At 43.6% G+C, this 17,172-nt stretch overlaps 1 long non-coding RNA gene across 1 annotated transcript; it reads right to left on the reverse strand.

The window, feature by feature from the left end:
- Positions 1-1,176: 1,176 nt before the first annotated feature.
- Positions 1,177-17,056, reverse strand: LOC122460661. The gene is made up of 4 exons (XR_006282111.1): positions 17,045-17,056; positions 4,613-4,618; positions 3,387-3,393; positions 1,177-1,310 (listed from the first exon to the last, which is right to left on the reverse strand). It is a non-coding gene; the product is annotated as an uncharacterized LOC122460661 (long non-coding RNA).
- Between the last annotated feature and the right edge of the window lie 116 nt (positions 17,057-17,172).

Genomic DNA, 17,172 nt, shown 5'->3' on the forward strand with positions numbered 1-17,172 from the left:
GCATAGACTAGTTTGCAGTACCTTTCAGGTGCTACCAACTGATTGGTTTTGTGATAAATGACACCAAACTTATCAAGGTATAAGTTTTGGAGGGGTTTCCCCCACTCACACATAAATCAGAAAGCTGGCTTGACCTGTGGCTTTTCCTCACTGTTGGCGTGGATCCTTTCGATTTTGCTTCAGTAATTGCTTTTGTTATTGGGTCAGCTTGCTGTGCTTCACCGAGTTCTTTCTGAGAGATGGGCTTAGGTGTTGAAAATGCACTTGTTAGCTCATTTCCTCTCAATATGGCATCATCCATAGCAACTGTCCAGGATATGAGCCCTTCCTCTTGGGCCTGTAGTGATTTTTAATAACATAAAAACGTAAGAATGGCCATACTGGGTCAGACATAAGACACTGGGTAGAAAGACCATGTCTTCTGACAGTGGCCCATGCCAGATGCTTCAAAGGGAATGAACAGAACAGAGCAATTATAAAGCGATTCATCCCATCATCCAGTCCCAGCTTCTGGCAGTCAGAAGTTTAGAGATACCTAGAACATGGGATTGCATCCCTGACCATCTTGGCTAATAGCCATTGATGGACCTATCCTCCATGAACTTATCTAATTCACTTTTGAACCAAGTTATATTTTTGGCCTTCACAACATCCCCTGGCAACAAGTTCCACAGGTTAACTGTGTGTTGTTTGAAGAAGTACTTGCTTTTGTTTGTTTTAAACCTGCAGCCTATTAATTTCAGTAGGTGACCCCCTGCTTCTTGCGTTAAGTAAAGGGATAAATAACATTTCCCTACTCACTTTCTCCGCACCATGATTTTATAGACCTCTCTCCTATCTCCCCTTAGTCATCTCTTTTCTAAGATGACAAGTCCTAGTCTTTTTAGTCTCTCCTCCTACGTGCCCTAATCAGTTGTGTTGCCCTTCTCTGTACATTTTCCGGTTCTAACATATGTTTTTCAGATGGGGCAATCAGAATTGCATGCATTATTCAAGGTGTGGGCATTCCATGGATTTATATAGGGACACTGATATTTTAGTTTTCCTTTTCTAATGGTTCCCAATGTTCTGTTTGCTTTTTTCTTTTTTGCTACACACTGAGCAGATGCTTTCAGAGAACTATCCATGATAATTCCAAGATTTCTTTCTTGAATGATAACAGCTCCATCATTTTGTATGTATAGTTGGAATTATGTTTTCCAGTGTGCATTACTTTGCACTTATCAACATTGAATTTCAACTGCCATTTTGTTGCCCAGTCACCCAGTTTTGTGAGATCCCTTTTGTAACTCTTGGGAGTCAGCTTTGGACTTTTGAATATTTACAACATCCAGAGCTGTTTCCTCAGTACACCCTTCCATGAATGTACCCATATCAAGTGGCATAAGGAATAACAAATCAGCATCTACATTAGATTTTCCAGGCCAGTATCTGATATTGAAATTAAAGTCGGCCAACTCAGCTACCCAGTACTGTCCAGTGGCAGTCAATCTGTGTGATGTAAGTACATATGTCAATGAGTTATTATCTGTGTAAACAGTGAAGGATGACACATAATACAAAAATACTCCCAAAATCACTCTGTAATTGCCCGTTTCAAAGCCAAAAACTACAGTTTCCCAGGTGCAAATTAAATCTCTTTTCTCCAAGAGAAAGGCTATGGCTCTAGGACCCTATCACTTGTAATTTTCCCTCCTGTCAATGATACAGCACAGCTCCCAATCCATTAGAAGATGCATTTGTATGTAAATGGCAGGGGAAAATCTGGATAGGCTAATTCTGGGGGTTGTACCAGAATACCAAGCAACTTTTCTAATACTGACCAAATGATTGGCTGGCTAAGAGGCACTTGACTTACCCCATTCTTCCTTTGCTTTCTGAAAGACCCCATTTTGCCCATAGATGCCTTTACTGTTGTTGTGAGGTAGAAAAGACAAAAGGTCATACATAGGCCTTCCACTTGTAAGAATCCTTAATGTACTGGCGTTAATTTAACAAGCCCAATAATTTCCACAACTCACCCATGCTGTAAGGCTTTTTTCTCTTTCAATGCCTGTACTGTGAGGGTGTCAGCTGAGTCCATTTTATATCCTTCAGCTGTTACAATCTTACCCAGATATCAGTCCTCCCTTTTAAATGTCAGACTTTTCAGCCTTTAGTTTGATACCATATTTTTTTGAATTGCTGGAGGACCTCCTGAACATGCTGAACATGTTCCTCAAGATTTCTAGTATCTCTCAGACCCTCAAGGCATTCTTCCATACATACACCTCTAGAAGTGGCAGGAGCATTCATAAACCCCAAACTGTCCCTCTTAGCTGTATGTGTAGATTTTGCAGCTCACCATCAGCCATCTTTGTTTCTTGTGCTCAGTATATCCCCATAACGATTCCAAGCTGCAGCTGCTAGCTATATTGCTTTCTAGGTTCCACTCTCTGGAAGCATTATTTTCCAACTGAATGAACCAATGGCTCATAGCCGCTCCTGGCTGGCTTGCCAAATGTAATATAGTCAAATGTGGACTCTGCCCTTGGAAAACACAGGATTTTTTATTATCTCAGTCAGTATAAACATACAGCACACATCGGTAACCCACAGCAAAGACTCAGGGGTCTGTGTGAAAACAAGGCTGCAAACAAAATGTTCACCCCATACCACAGCAACCTCAGCCAGCAAGAGCAGTGACTATCTAAAAATTTCACCTCTGGAGAAGAAGAGTGGGGGAGGAGTTGCCCAAAAAGTTCAACCATGGTACACTCCCTTTTGTGTATGTATTACACTATGTCCAATCACCTCAAGATGCTCTAACACCAACAGCTATGATGAACATTACTGTCTATCCTCTCTAACCACTGCTCATACTGCTTGGTATTTTTAGTTTCTCTGCAGTAACAGCACAAGGCATTAAATATTATGGCTGGATATTAAATGGATTGGATAATTTTATGACTGATTTTAAAAATATCTGTAGCTTTACAGTCTACAATATGGGTAATTAAATTCACAGCCTTCAAGTTATCAGCCACTCTCTACCAGGATCAGGGACTGAGTTCCCATCCAATCCCAAACAGCATTGCACAATCTTCCAGGTGTTCTGTGAGGAGATTTGTCTGTCTCTGAACAAGAATCAGGTATTGGTCAGTGCTGAAAGCAGGACACCAGACTTGATGGACCAATGCCCTGATTGGGGCCTACCGCTCTGTCATTGTCTCGAATAGAAGCCGAGTTGGGCCCCTGCTTTGGCAAACCAGTTTTCTTTCTATTCCACCCCCCCCCCTTTTTTTTCTTTCTCCTTTTACTTTGCATTCCACGAAAGCAACAATAATTAAACTCATCAGGGGAAACCTGATGCCTCCCCGCCCTGGCATGCCCCGCGTGTAAACGACCTTCACTCTGACTCTGACCTCCCAGTTACTGAGTACGGGAGCATTCTGTGCAACAGCTGCCTCTGCTGATATGATGAGCAAAACACTGTAGTGCAGGTTACATTTCATTAACAGAGAAAAAAAGATGCTACAGCTGCTCAGAAGCAGTTCTTACATGGCATGGGGGAGTGTGAAAAAAGGTTGGTATTAATGGTGCTGAAATATTTAGTCTTCCTGCAGCCTGGAGCAGTAATATCATACAGGGGAAAGCGCCCAGCTGCTGGTTGTGAAAAACATCTTGAATGAAAGACCAACAAAATCCATCTTACCATTGGCAATAGCAATGATTATAGCATGGAGCACTTACTGTATTACACTAAGGCTCTCAGTCCTGGGATCCAGAAGAATGAAAACAAGAATTAGCCACAGTAGCATTAGCTGATTGTGAGGAGCCCACAGCTCTTGCCCATCATGTGCTAAAGAAGTATATTTGACTGTGTGACTGAAAGGCAGTTGAGAGCAATGTTTAATCATATATGTGTGTTAGGTATCTCAGTATCCTCCATAGACTTCTATACAGTAGTTCTCATTTAATTTCACTTTAATAAGAGAGCCTCAGTCTGGTATAGAAATACTAGATGACTATTAATAGATGTTTATCTAGCATTAACAACACTATTGTGTGAAGTAGATGTCTTGTGAATATAGTATAAGTATTTGTTTATTTGCATTATTTGGAGGTGGGATTGGAGTGGATCTGATCAAAGCCATCCCAGACTGGGTTCCCTCAGTTTTCCCTGTCTAAAGACCTGCTCCTGCTCCCATTGAAGCATTGGCAAAACAACTCCAACTTCAGCAATGCAGGCCTTAAGCTCCAATCTTTTCATTCACAGAAGGAATCCTGCTCCAGTGTCTGAGTTAGAGTAAAAAGCTCTCCTTCCCCATCCACCCCCTCTAAAATGGGATCTGAGCTTCTGTTCTGTTCTTCATCACCCTCAGGAAGAGAAAAGCAACAGCAGCCATCAACGAGCTCTTCAGTGTTTGTTGATTCTATGGGAAACAAATCAGCCTTATTTCTTTAACTTGTTCCGTTGCTTAAATTTGTTTCATTGCTTAGAGGGGGATCAGAGAGAAAAAAAAATGACTCAAGTGCCAGCAGTAAGCAGACACACAGCTCTACTTATCCTTCACTACATACAACCAAGATGGCTCTGTCTGAACGAGATCAAAGATCATGGAGTAAGAACATCTTCCTGAAGCTGAACCCAAGCAAGTAGGAGATTATGCTGGCAGAAGGTATCACTTGAATAGTTTGCAGTCATAGTAGTTTAAAGGTTTAATTGTTCAATCCTGGATTTCTCACTGACACTAAGCTCTCACATAATAGCATCTATGAATAGCACTTTCTGCCATCTCTGGTGGGGTAGGAAACTCTGTCCAATCCTGGTGGATGATGATCTAGCCTCAGTTATACTCACTTTTGTCACCTCCTATCTGGTCTACAATAATGCAATATATCTAGCCATGAAATCATCATCCCCTAAGAAACCCAAATGAGTCTAGAATGTTGCAGCACAACAAACCTATCCTCTACTCTCTACATTGGTTTCCCATAGAATACAGAGGCAAGTTCAAAGTCTCAGTCCTTATCTTCAAGGCATTCAATGGCCAGTGTCCAAGATATTTGAGAAATCACTGAAAGCTCCAGAATGAAGACCATGATTGACAACCACACTCCTCAGGCACAGTGGAACTTTCCACCATAACGATAAAGCTATATTTGAAGGAGACGAAGCTTTCCGAAGTGGTTGGCATAAATGCTCATAGGAACTAAGCAACAATCTTCACCATTTTCTGCTCTAAGGACAAAGCACATTTCTTTGACTTTGCCTGTTCTAATATAAACCAAAAGCATGTACATGTTTTCAAAAAAGATCCTACCAAAACCAACAATTTCCCCCCGGGCGAGAGGATGAGAGAGAGAATGAACCACATGTGATATATGTTGCATGTCACTTAATGCAGTACTGGAAGGCATTCACTCAACAGTGATGATGCTGCATTAGAACCTATATAGAATAGAATATATACAAAAAACTAGATTAAAAAAGTGCTAAGGTTGCAAAGTCAAGCACTCAAACATTAGGAAATGCCAGAATTTCTGTGGCCTGTGCCTCTTTAATTCAGCCCCCTTCTTTATATGCATTAAGATATAGTCTTTAATTATGTGATAACATTTTATTTATTTCCACTGGACTCCTGCCTCATTTAGTGCACAGGATGAACAGCGCTCACTGCATGGGAAGCTATTCAATATTCCCATGTTATCCTCATTGTTCAATGTGTTGTCTTAGGCCTTACTGCACGCTACTCAAACCCTGCTCTGAATACAGAATTATTAATTTCTCATGGACTTTTCTATGGTACTCATCACTGTGGTATCTGAGTGCTTCACAAACATTACTATCTCCTCACCATACCCCTGGTATTGTCCTCACTTTACAAATGGGAAACTGAGGTACAGAGCAATTAATGTCAAAAGTGTCCATTAATTTTGAGTGCCTGAGAACTTAGCATTTGTTTCTTCAGACCACAGCCTCCACTGAGTTCAGCTGCAGTTATAAGTTCTCAGCACTTCTGCAAATCCAAATGTCTCAAGTTAGGCATGCAGAAAATGAGGCACACACAATTAGAGGCAAACTGTAAACATTTTGGTTTAACTGACTTGCCCAACATCACCAGGCAGTCTGTGGCAGAGGCAGAGATAGAATCCAATTTTCAGCATGGCATACCATTGCTTAAATCATGAGACCATCCTTCATCTTCCTGCAGTTCCCTGCCTCATTCACTACACATCTTCCAATGTCTGCAACAAATGAGGTGGGGTCCTACAAACAGCCTCCTTCACTGCACAAGCCTGATTTGTTCCCTGGTAATGGTCTGTCCTGTGCACTGAATGAGGCAGGGTTCCCATGAACAAGATAGTTTGTGGTCATGTAATGAAAGACTGCATCATAATACACACAAGGGGGCCAAATTAAGGTTGCACAGTCTGCCTTAATTCTGGTATTTCGTAACTTTTGAGTGATGTAGTTTGCAACCTTTACCTTGTAATGAAACTTTCCTGTTGCATATAAAGCCCAACTCTTCCTTCACAAAAAGCACAAGAGCTGGTCCAAGATCAGACCATCAAATCTGGTAACTGTGTTTTATGCATAAAACGGCCGCTCGCGACGTCCACCCTGAAGTAATCTAGAACGCCAATTCTCTGTTCCCTTTCAAATACCTCAAGAGTCACTTCTTTGTGATGCCTATGGTAAACAGGCAATTGATATTGCTCAACATGTGGCACATAGGGATTAATAAAAGTCTTGTTTATTTGCATCATTTAAAAAAGGTAACTCAGAATTTACAACAATGCTAGTCTGCATAATCCTGTGTTACTGTTACCCTCATTGTCCATACCCCTTCCTCTCTGTTGTTTGTTATACCCACCAAAGGTGTCTTGTCTTTGGAGCAAGCACTGACTTTTAGTATGTTTGCACAGCATCCAGAACAATGGGGCCCTAATTCTGGCTGGAAATTGCTTTAATAAGAAAATATTTGCACCTTCTGCACTCATTGGAGCTACTGTGTCTAAGGGACACAGGATGGAAGAGGCAGCAATGCTACTTTACCCTCTGCCATGGAAAGAGCTTTAAAGTCCAGCCAGAGTTCCATAGGACTGTTGTCAGCCAAGGCTGTTTGGGGGAGGTGAAGAGGATCAGTGCATGTCCCATGTGTCCCACTCCCCACTCAGAGTTTGTGAGTGGCTTGCACTGCTACATGTCCAACTCAGGTGAACTTTCCACTTGTGAAATTTACCCTCTTCTCTTTATGGCCATTCACAGCTCCAAACTCAGAAGTGTTCTGGTTAGAACTAGGGCTATTCCACACTGCAGGTTGAGCCCAGGTTAGTAGAACTTGAGTTAGCAGACCCTGCTGGGTTTGTTAACCTAGGGCTTGAGCATCTACACTTATTTGTAATTCGTTTGTTAGGAATTGTTGAACCCTTGGCCCCAATCTGGGGACCCAGCATCTACACTTCATTTTGTGGGCCCAATATCCCAGAGTCCTCCCAAAATGAGGCCACTCCAGCCCTTTTGTTTTTTGTGGTGCAGTGTGGGAAAACTTGACTGTCCAGAGGACAAAGAAAGTCAGCCCATGGAATTTGTGGGATACTTTTGGCAGCCTCCCAGAGCACAAGTCTAGTGGGGCTGTGTCTACACTGCATAGTAATAGGATTTGACTCAGTAGGGCTGGGTCCCAGTTTGACTCAGTCTCGGATTCTCTGCCTGTAGGGGCCGGGGGTCTTGGTACCCTGGGTCCGAGCCCTGCATTAACATGATTACTGTATAGAGGGAAGTGGGGACTAGGCTTTAGCCTGAGTTTGAACCCTGTGCTTACATTGCAGTGTAGACATACCGTAGGTGTCCTGAGTCCTGACAAGAATGTGCTTTCTTTTATTCATCCCTGTGATGGGATCCCTGGGGTGCAACCTGGGACTGTGGGACTGGTGTGCCCCCTTAACTCTCCAGCCTGGGCTGTCTCTCACAATGTTTTGCTAGTGACAAGCAGCAAACCCATCTAGGCACTGTGATCACTCAGCACAACAGCATGTGGAGCCCCACACCCAGCTAAATTGTATGCATGTGCCCAGAGCCACTCTTGAATCATACAGAGAAAGGCACCAGCCAAATCCCCCCAGTCCCAACCTTGTACCTCAGAAATATACCATCTTCCACTGCTCAAGATCCTTTCTTGAGCAATGCAAGTTTATTAATTGCTTCACCACTTCATCAATGGAAAGTAGATATACACCAGCCTTTGTACACATGAGCAGATTTACCAAGCACTTCAGGCAAACTAACTGATAAAGATAAAGAGTAAAAAAAGTCTGATTACAAAAGATAGATTTTAAGTGATTATAAGTCAGAGTAGTTACCAAAAGGAAAGAAAATATAAGCACACAGTCTAAATTTTCAACCCTATTAGACTGGGCAACATCTAGGTTAAGCAGTTTTTCTCACCCCACTGGATACTACAGTTCACAGTACACGGGCTTCACCCTTGAACCTGGGCCAATTTCCTCTGTTGGAGTCTTGAATCTTCTGAGTCTTTGTTGCTTGCAGCACAGGTCGGGGAAGGAGAAAAGGCCAAGCATGGGGCCCCTGTGTTCTGTTTTATACCCTTATTCCCATGTGCTTGGAGAACACAAGTCCAGGCATGTCTAATGGACATTGCTGAGTCACAGGGTGAAGCAATACCCCGATGCATCTCCTGTGAGTGAGTCACTGAATTGTAAGTCCACTGGGGACAATGGCTGGTGATGTCTGTTCAGCACCCACTCGGGCATTGGTTATCTCTTCCCTTGTTATTGGTTCTGGAGAGCTGGTATCTGGGCACTTCCCAAATCCACAGCATATTTTAGTGAAAACCATACAACACAATTCTCATAATTTTATATGCATTAATGATATGCCTATTTAGATGGAACAATGGCTTTCAGCAGATCATAACCTTTCCCATGATAACTCACATGGCATGCTTTATATGCAATATCACAATTATTTGTAAATGAAGAATATGGGGGCTACGGGGCACTCCCCCAAAGTATAGAATGTCCTAATCCCCAAATAGCACTTTGTTAATTCTCTCTCTCCACATTATCTTTCCCCTCAGACAACTGCAAGAGTGCTTTTAATCCTTTAATTATATATTACCTAATATTCCCTATTACACTGAGAGCAAATGTGCCAGTGTATGCCTAGCAAATGCCAGAGCTCAATCTTTATTTGTGACACAGCACATAACCTTGGCTCTATCTGGCATGTCTTGGCAGAGAAAACACCAGCCATTGGTTGATGGTGATATTTTGCTTGTCACAGGGTGCAGACGTTTACTTGCTATGAGAAGGTCTCATAGCTGGCATGTCCCAAATGCTTTGAACTCATTGATCATTTGCTTGGATTTCAGTGAAACAGTCTGAAAAGGGACACAGGGCCATGGCATGGAAGCAGAAGATTAGGAAACAGCTTCAGCAGCTGCCCAAAGCAGTGAAGGTCAGAACTGGCATGGTATTTCCCACAGTCTGCTGCTGCATAATATGACTGAGCTTCCATGCACAGTCCGGTTGTAGGAGTAATACTAATAGAAATACTTAGTACTTATCCTCTGCAAGGTGCTCGTATAGATGCTCACAACTCTATGGTGAGAGAGACACAGCAAGGAAATGGGGGAAAAGGTGTGAGGGGCAAAATTTCAGTGTAAATGAAGAAAATCATTTTTGTCTTAATTTTCTGTAGAAAATTTGTCTTGCTATCAAAAAACGGAATTTTTTCAGCTGAAGATTTTGGTTTTCTTGTTGTTTTTTCAATGAAAAAGCAGACCCTTTGAAAACTTTCATTTAATCAAAAACCCAAAGTTTTCATCAAAAAATAATTTTGATAGAAAATTTTAAACTAGCCCTAGTACTATTTCTGTTACACAGGTAGGGAAAGTGAGACCCAAGATGGCTTGGTGACTTGCCCAAGACTACCCAGCAAATCAGTGGAAGCTTCAAGATTAGATTTCAGTATCTAGTTCCCAGTCCCATGGTCATCCTGCTGACAGCCTGAGATGGGGCAGAGGAATCACCACTTAACTGTACTTGCATTCATTTCCTGTAGGACCCTTTATTTATCCTCATCATAGTTAATGGTTTTACTGAAAAAATATTGAGCACATCTGCCAGGAATTAAAAGCATGAATGTCAGTTTACAAAGTCAAAAGTCTGCAACAGGTGAACAGGTCCCATGTTTACCATTATAATCCCATATCTATATATGGTACAGCACCTTAACCATATCAGTGCCCTGCCCCTGAAAAAGAAACACATTAAAAGCAGGAAGAGGGGAGAATGGGTCCTTCATTAGTAAAATAAAATATTGGCTTCTACACAGCCTGACAGCACCTCAGACTGTAATAGCCTATTATTATTACGTTATTACAGACCAGGCCGTCATCCACCCTTATTATCCAGATAACTATTTCTCATCAAAGAATCAAGGCCCAATAGAACCATTGTAAACTCTTTGCTGTGGCTGGCAGGATGTTTCCTGAATAGTTGGCTTCCTCACTGAGCTATTCCAGCTGCTGCTGTGGAGCCCTCTGGCTGAATGTGGAGCCCTCTGGCTGATACATACAGTCTATGGCAGTGGAGAGGCTGCCCCCACACATATCCTTCTTCTGGACAAAGCTCTGTTGTCAAAGCTCTGTTGTCTGTTGCTCTCTCAGCTGTGAGAGAGCAGACAACTAGCATAAAGAGACTCTGATTTGAATTCATATTTTGTTTTGCTGGGGGGCGGCAATGCCCCACTGGTAGAAATGCCTCTGGCAAAAAAATCTCTATAACACTCCCTCAAACCGCAACAGCTGCGGTGTTCCCCCAACACCAAGCTGCTTGCTCTATAGAACACTTAAAAAACCAAGTGAGGGCTCAGAGTTTGAGACTAATGGGACAAGTTGATTCCCGGTATCACTCTACTGATCTCAGTGGAACATCAGCAGGAATGCAATTGCCTATGGTGTCTGTAGGAAGGTGAAGATTTAATTACCTTTCTCGAAAAGTACCGACCAGAAATTCTACACTTTGACACTCCAGAAAATCCCACAGTGGCAGAATGTGCTCTGGACCTTTTTAGAACATGTCAAGGATTGAAGAAATTAAAGGTCAGTTCCCATGGAAGGCAGGTCTGCTTGCACCAGGCATTAATTTGCCCCTACAAGCATATCCTGGAGCAGAGATAGGTGATCTTCTTTGTTCCAGACTTGTGGCTAAGAACTCAAGTTAAATCGCATGCTGGGGTACCAGTAAAGTAAGGATTTGTCAAAATGAACAAAGAAGCGGCAATACTCATGGAATTAGAGGCAGGGTAAATAATACATTTGATGGCTCCAAGTCAGAGCCCATATTTGTCTGCTGTTTGCCCTTATTCAACAAATGTTTTGTGCAGTTGTATTTTAACCAATGGATCGCTCCCAAAATATTTTCTGCAAATCGTGCTATGATTTTCTGCTATTTGATCATCTAACTCCAAATGAATTATTTATGGCCCCTTCCAGGAAAATAATCATGTGCCTAACTTTAAGCACATGAGTGGGACTATTTATAAGCTTAAAGGTAGGCATGTGTTTAAGTGCTTTTCTGCACTGGCGATTAAATTTGCAGTCTGCATGGCTAACATTTATAAACAGGAGGTAGGCCTGAATAACATTGGCATTTGATCCTCCCAGCTGGGGACAGGAGAAATTGCTCCAAGTCACAGAATAACAGAGACCAATAAATGCATTTGTGGATTGTTCCTGCTCCTATTCAAATAAAAGAAAAAACTCCCTGTGAGGGGGTGTACTCCTTCTGAAAGAGTTGAATTAGGCCAATAAGCCTATTAATCTGCAAATAGGAGAGATTTAGGCTGTGTGGAGGGTGCTAATTAGAAGAAGCTCACCTATGAGGGAACAGGTAGAGCTGGCAACAGTGGTAGGAAGGAAGGAAGCTTGTAGTCTCTCTCCCAGAAGTAAGGGAGAAGGAAGGGTTTACTTAGCAGGCCTAGGAGAGAGGGGTCCAACTTCCAAGAGAGGGAAGGCTGATGACAGACAAACTTAAAGAAGCATGGTAGGAAGAGAGCAATAGGGTTGATGAAGTCCAAGACCTTAACTCCTTGCTAGACTGGAACCCACATTAGAGGTTGGGCCTGGGTTCCCCTACTATCTACTGCAGAGTGGTGTTGCTAGGAGCAGTGCATGGGAACACTGCCTGAGTCACTGTGGGCGTGACATAGTCAGGGCAGCAGGTGTGAGGACTGCCTGATGCTACTGGTACAAAAGAATGTTAAAAGATTCCCCCAGGAGGGGAACATCACTTTGTGACCTAGCTGGAGGACTGAGTCACAAAGCTTCTGTTCCAGGATTCCATGTACAGGAGGAGAGCTGCAATGGCTAATGAAAAGGGGATGCTGAACTAGGCAGAGCTAATCCCCCAGAAATGCCAGAAGAAGGCACCCCCCAGCAGTGAGCTGAATGTGCCATGACACACCCATTCGCTCTTATGGTGTAGGATCAAACCCTGGGGGTATTGTAGACGTAGTGAGACACTATGCTTATTAACATAGTACTAGCACACTTTTCCCCAAAAGTGGCCAGAGCCCTTGCAGTGCAAACCTTCACCAAATTAATTGAATAAGAAGGTGAGTGTCCCCTTCACAGATCCAACTGCTCACTTACTTACATGCATAAAATAATTGCATGTGAATTGCACAGGAGAAACTTGTGTGTGAAATCAACAAAGAGAAGAAACCTTATGAAATAAATAGTGCTTTCCCATGCTAACTGCCCAGTCAATGTGGCACCAAGCCTATGTTCTGTCTATGAATCAAGGAATGAAATAGAAAAGTTAAAAGATCACACTGAGAGCTCCCAGCAGTGTGACTGTTTATGTGCAACAAAAAGACTAAATAAATACAAAGAGATGGGTAGAAAAAAGTTCCACCAGCAATTTTTATCTATATTATTTTTTTATATACAAATAATCTCTCATGGAGCTTTAGCTCCACTTACTGGTTGTAAATTAAAATTCTGCAAATATGCAAAAGGCAGTTCTCGGGTACTTTTAACAGCTGGTTAACTGGTTTGATTCTGATCCCACAGTCCATTGGAGATACCCTGATCTACACCAGCGTAGGTGAGATCAGAGGGCCATATTCAGCAGTCAGCATATATCACCATGCCCAGTTACTGAGCACAGTGAAGAGCATGCTCGCAACCGAGCAAGAGTCCATAGCCTGGATGATGCTCTGCACCTGCCTAAGCACCACTGCAGAGCAAATCCACATGTGTCATGCTACACATGGTACCACAGAAGGTAAATGAGTGTGTCTGAGGATATGACATGGGTGTGGCAAGGCAGGGGGTGTGTAGCAGTGATTCAGGAGGCAGGGCAAGCGTGCATAAGGACTCTGAAATTGGAAATTTCTTATTCCTGAACCATCCAGATATGGATACTCAGCACAGATACTTAGGAAAACTGGAGACCCAGTCAGAAAATGAAATAGTACATGTCAGGTTAGGCAAGAGCTGCCAACACCTAGTTAACCCATATACCATGGCTGACTGCGGGCCCACAATGGTAATAAGTGATGTTGGTCTGCCAGCCAAACTCAGACCAGATAGCCTGGACTTGCACCATGCATCAGCCATATCCCAGCATGATAGAGAACATAGGAAGTGTGCGCACACACAGGAATTGGTGGATATGGCCTAAGTGGCTTGAGACGCTTACCCACAGAGGTAAAACAAGTCCGCAAGGAGAAGTAAGGAGGGCAAGAATACACTAACATGAAGGGTTTCCCAGTGCTCCGTGCTAGCAATACTCCTCTGTCCCAATCAAATGGCTCTGTATATTGATGCGCAGAAACACAAAAATCCCCCACCACAGCCAGAAGACAAAACGTAGTGAGCTTACCATCCCACACAGGACAAGGGCATGCAGTAGCAAACAGACCCCATGTTTCTCAAGACATTGGGCCATCCTTGAGGATCCTGATCAATGGAAACAGGGTGCTCAGCTAACCCACTGCTTGGTGGTGGGTGCATTTGCTGGACATGTGCATTGCTCTGTAGCAACCCCCTTGCATGGGCTCTCACTCCTTGTGCCTAGCAATGGCATGTAAGGGGTCACAAGGGTATCTGCAGATGCCCAAGAGGAGGGAGGGACTGCCTGGTCCCACCTGCCTTTCCCCTGCATGTCTAAAATAAGATCTCACTATAACCAGCTGTAGCAGACCAGCAAGTGCTGCAGCAGAAGTATGCACCTTCATCCTTCCCAAGGGTGCTGGAACAATTTGTACAGTGGGGATCCTGAGAGCCATTGAACCAAACTGTAAACTGTGTATAGAATGGAACCACTTCAAGCCAGGGGGTGTGGCAGCACCCCTAGTTCCAGAACCTATGATCCTTCCCATTAAACTGGCCATCCTGCTGTGACACTCTGTGGTGGTGTGTGCAGAGAGCATATGGCCTGGTGGGTAAGGCATGCTCATATGCTGTAGCACACCCGCACTCATGTGGATGCTTTCTGCTTCAGGAGGAAGCCTAGGGTATGCTCAATCTTCTACCTTGAAGCAATAGGCATTATAGTGCATCCACACTAGCAAAACAGGCACAGTTATGTCCCAGTCAGCTAACACACTCTGACCTAACTTGAACCAATTTTTCTAGTGTAGAAAAGCCCAAAGGCACAATGCATAATAATGCAACTAAGGGGGATTTCCTTAGAAAGGATACTTCACAGCTTAATCATAGATTTCAGTAACTGCTTAATTAACATACCATATGTATTTCCATCTCACTATTGCAGCCTCTATATCTTTAGACATGGAACTGATAGGCCTCATGTCAGGCATTTATTGTCATCTAATAAGATTTATAAATCACTTTCTTACATGCAGACTCTCAGGACTAGTCCCTTCTAAATGCAGGAGAATGTCTATGATTTGCTGAGGAAATGTGGCATGCACACATTTTATGACACTGGAGAGAATGCACCCTCACCTCTGCCCAGCCCTCAAACCTGAAAGAGGCAGTTGTGCATATGCATTTTACTGTCTGATTCTAAAAACTGATTTAGCGCTGGGTGAAACATGCTGGATTGCACAAAGGCAGCAGAGCCTGATGGCCTCTAACTGTCACACCCCAAGGCCCTCTCCCTCAGGGGGTCCCCTGGGAAGGCAGATCAGCATTGTATATTGCTAATGCTGTTGCTCGCATCACAAAGCATTTTGGGGAGAGTCAGAGGTGTGTGAGCAGGGAGTGGAAGTTTCCTTTGCAGGTACAAGAGGCCGATGGGGGGGGGGGAGAAAGCAGAAAGCAGAGAACGGGTTAATTCAACATTGCAGCTAGCAAGCTCAGACCAAAGATAAGAAGCTGATTCCAACCCAAGGCCAGCTGCTACCTGCCAATACAGAAGCGGGGAAGTCCAACCCCTTCCCTACCCTCCCCTCAACCAGCCATGAGAAAGGAGAGTTGTTGAACAAAACACAGGGGCCAGGAAAAGGAGCAAGGCCAGCCAGGAACAAACAGAACTGTCTCACGGTTTAAATCGGGTGTTTTGAGAAAGCTGAAGAAACCATGGAAAGCCAGTTTGGACTGGCACAGAGGGCAACAGGAGCAGAGGTCCCTGAATGGAGGACACACACACACACCCCCGGGGAGCCAGGACTTAAAACCCTTCTGAGAGCTGGAGCAATTTGAAGAGCAATAGCAGACTTGGACGGCTTGAGCTCAGGACAGCACTTTCTTACATCCTTCCCCCGCCCCCTTCTTCTGACGTTACACCCAGGCCTGGCCAGTCTTGGGTAGTGTGTGTGTGAGTATGAAAGTGGGTTAGGGCTTGGGGCATTAACACTTTCTTTCTTCCCCGAGTGACGTGGGAGCATTCCCAGCACTCTCTGCTGTTATTTTATTATTTTATTAATAAAAGCTTTAAACTTGGCCCCTAGTGTGCATCATCATCTCCTCCCTAAAAAGATCCTGTGGCCTCAGCCTGATCAACTGACACCTTCAGGCAGACTGGTAACAAAAATCTGTCACATAACCACAGAACAAATATTACATCGCATAGGTGCTGGCACTAGGAGTGCTGCTGGGTTACACTGCCACACCTCCTGAAGGGGTTTCTATCATATACAGGATTTACAGTTGGTTCAATGGCTCTCAGAACCCTCACTATACAAATTGTTCCAGTTCCCCTGTACATGGGCAATGCCAGTGCAGGCTTCCTACCCATAATGACCTCTGCCAACTTACATCAGCATTCACCTGGAAAAAGGAGAAGAGAGTTGAATCTCTGGTCTTCCTGTTGTGGTTGTCAATAAGGCATCAAATGTGATGCTTTGAAGGTTTTGAAAAACATTTCAACTAGTTGGTCTAACTGGCTTTCCCTTTAATTTCTAATGTCTCCATGCACTGGGTGAAGGCTTTTCACACTTTTATTCAAGAGCTCTTTCCCCAGAGTTAGTTAAATGCTCAGTACAAAGTTTGTATGTTTGGTAAGTTAGTCAAGGCTTTCATTTGCAATGCTCTATGGCAGTTGTTCCCAACCAGGGGTCCGGGACCCCCTCGAAGGCCGCAAGCAGGTTTCAGAGGGTCCTCCAAGCTTGGTCAGCATTAGACTCACTGAGGCCCAGAGCAGAAAGCCGAAGCCCCACTACATCGGTCTGAAGCCCATGGCCCTGAGCCCCATCACCCAGGGCTGAAACCAAAGCCTGAGCAATGTAGCTTCTCTGGGGCCCCTGTGGCATGGGGCCCCAGGCAATTGCCCTGCTTGCTACCACCTAACACCAGCCCTGGCTTTTATATGCAGAAAACCAGTTATTGTGGCACAGGTGGGCCATGGTGTTTTTATGGCATGTTGGGAGTGCCTCAGAAAGAAAAAGATTGGGAACCTCAGCTCTATGGCATTATCAGCTGCATTTCTAGCACATCTCTAGCCTGTCCCTCAAAATGCAGCAGCTATCATTTTAGACTTGAACTCCACTAGATCCCAATTCAGCTTCTGCCCTCACTATTTATCACTATACATTGCTGAATCTTAAAAGTGGAATTACAGAAAATTTGATTCAGGTTCAAAATATTAATCCCTCTGTCATTGTAAATTTCCTTTACCGTTATTTATTGTTGTGTCCTTCATTTGGGGTCTGTCTTTCCAAAGTTGGAGGGATGCAAATTGCACATA

This window comes from Dermochelys coriacea, chromosome 6 (genome assembly GCF_009764565.3).
Source record: "Dermochelys coriacea isolate rDerCor1 chromosome 6, rDerCor1.pri.v4, whole genome shotgun sequence".
In the NCBI taxonomy this organism is placed as follows: Eukaryota; Metazoa; Chordata; order Testudines; family Dermochelyidae; genus Dermochelys; species Dermochelys coriacea.